Source organism: Octodon degus, unplaced genomic scaffold, assembly GCF_000260255.1.
Source record: "Octodon degus isolate 3935 unplaced genomic scaffold, OctDeg1.0 scaffold00047, whole genome shotgun sequence".
Classification (NCBI taxonomy): Eukaryota; Metazoa; Chordata; class Mammalia; order Rodentia; family Octodontidae; genus Octodon; species Octodon degus.
Genome location: NW_004524623.1, coordinates 7,466,795 through 7,469,612, shown reverse-complemented (window position 1 = coordinate 7,469,612; position 2,818 = coordinate 7,466,795).

Below are 2,818 nucleotides of genomic sequence, written 5' to 3'. Positions count from 1 at the left end.
GCTCCAATAAAGCCGCGGCCTGCAGAGATAGAGCTGAGAGGATCTCCATTGCCAGGAAGGAACAAAAGAATGGACAGGATGTCCTGAGGGCATCACAGGAGGCAGCAGGTCTTCTCCCTTTTCAGTCTCAGAATTGCAAAGGTCAGGGACTTTGCCTTGAGGGGAAAGCCTCAGAGCCCCATGTTGCAGAATGGTGGCAGTGGCCATAGCAGATTCCAGAATGGCACCAGCAGGGAGAATTTATTCCACAGAATCAGGGTCAGAGTGCTCAGTGATCTAGGCACTCAATCCCTACAGCCAAAAGAGGAGGAAGCCTGGCTACTGCTCCAGCTAGAAGCAGACCTTAGCAGTATCCATGTGACATTGGTTTTAGGCACATTCAGAATGCAGGAGTTCTGAGGTTAAAAAGACTTCCACCTAGATTTCAGAAGAAGACCTGGGTGACCAAACATTGTGCCCCTGAGAGGGCAGTGTGTAAAGCTATGAGTGAGAAGCCTAGTCAGTGGAAATCTCAGAAGTTTGGAAAATTCAGGAACGTGGATTATCTAAGGAAAACTGCAAAGACGGAGCAAAGCCAACCTAAGAGAGAAGTCATGGGAGCTACCACCAAAAGTTCCACAGGAGTGGAGCCACATGGAGCATACAATTTGCCACAGTTTGCTTCCAATGTTCCAAAGGACCTACAGGATTTCATGTTTGCCCTGCTAGATTTTGGACTTGTGTTGGTCCCAATTCTTGGTATCCTGCTGTGTGCACCTTTTGGAATGGTAATGTTTGTCTTGTGCCTCTGAATGTTAGATGTGTTTAACTTCTCATTTGTACAGAGGCTCACAACTAAGAGTTTGCTTTTAGGTCTTGGAGGAAACTTGGGACTTGGACTTTTCAGTAATGCTGAAACTGTAGGACTTTGGCAACTTTTAGAGATAGACTAAAATGTCTTGTGCATCAAGAGATGTGCATGAGTTTTGAGATGTTCTGCCAGGGGCAGAATGTTATGGTTTGTGTATAGATGTCCTCCAAAAGCCTCATGAAGTTATGGGGTGGCTTCTGCGGTTTGTGATTGATAACTGTGGGTATGGATGCTGCACCTGCCCTGAGGTAGGTAATTTGCTTTGCAATGTAAGGAAGACCAAGAAGCTAACTGCTTGAGCTGCTGCTACTCCTCCCTTTGCTCTCTTGCTCTTTCCCCTCACCATGAAAAGTTGTTCTCTGCCATACGCTGCTCTGCCTTGGAGCCAGTTGAGTATGGACTGAATCCTCCAGTAACTGTGAGCTAAATAAACCTTTCCTTCCCTCATTTTGAGTGTTGGATATTCATCCCAGCAACAAGAGAAGAGTAACTGAGACACTTTTAAAGATAGATTTTGCCCTGGCAAGCACAAGGTCCTGAGTTCAATCTCCGGTTCCACCAAAAAAAAAAGAAAAAAGAAAAAAAGATAGATTTTGCATTACAAGGCAGACATGAGCCTTTGGGATAAGGGATGGAATATTATAGCTTGAACCTCAGGTAGCCCCTAAAAGCTCATGTGTTGAATGCTTAGTTTTTGACTGGTAATACTTTGGGGAAGCAGTAGAAACTCTCGGAGGTGGGCTTACTTGGAGGAAGTAGGTCACTGGGCATGGCTTCGGAAGATGGATTTTGTCCCAGTCCCTGGTGATGTCTGTCTCTGTCCCCCACCCCTCACCCATTTCTCTCTTTCCTGGTCATCAGGAGGTGAGCATATCCTCTACTATCCTCCACCCCACACATCTGCCATGGACTGCCCCACTATATGCTTAAAACCCACCTGGCCAAGTGACCATGTGATAAAACTGTAACCCAAAATAAATCTTTCCTCTCTTAAACTGATTTACTCAGGTATTTTGTCACAGATATGGAAAGCTGACTAACACAAATCTATACCTGTTCCATATAGCTGCCTTTCAGACATTTATAAGTAGATATTATGTCTTCCTTTAGTCTTTCTAGGAAAAGAGTCATTTCATCAAGTAGTCCCTACATGACAGTTTCCAGTATTCCACCCATCCTGGAAAATATGGCACACAAACTTAACACAGTGCCAGTATAGCTCTCATATCATTTTTGTGAATTTCAATCAGTCTTTTGCCAAACGGGAATTATAACTCAAAATTTAAGCAGTACTTTTTGAGTTAGAAATGTGGTAGTTTTCTTCTGTTGACAAATTGGCTGTGAACTTAATGTTCCTACCAAATGAGTCATTTGAGTTGGAACATTAATTTATGTGAGCAGCCAGGTCCACATCACTTGGAAGAAAGTGTCATTACTCTGTCCCTCGACACATCTTCTTAGAAAATGTCCCTGTGCTTGACTGATACCAAGTGCTCAGGCTTCCTTTCTGCTTTCCCACCCCAGCTCTCTGAGTGCACAGGAAACAATGCTGCTTTGGAAGAATGCACTGTTGCACAAACATCTCAGCAAGAGACACAAGCACTCCTTGAGATTCAGTGGGGCACATGCTCTGTTGAAGTGACCAGATCTTCATGAAAAAAAACTGGGTAGAGGCTGAATATTCAGGTTAGAGATAACCCACACAGAACTGAGAACTGCTGGTGTGTGATGACACGAAGGCAGAAACACAGGAACATCCTTCATGCTCATAGCAGTGTTTTGTTACTGGCTGTGTCAGTTACTTTTCTGTCATTGCTGAGACAAAATACTCAATGCCAAAGTGAAAAGGAGGACAGGTTCATTTAGCTCACAGTTTGAAGAGGTTTCAGTCTGTAATCCATTGGCTCCAAGGCAGCTTGGCACATGGCAATGGAACCAGCATTCATTGCAGCAGAAGACAGCAGAAGC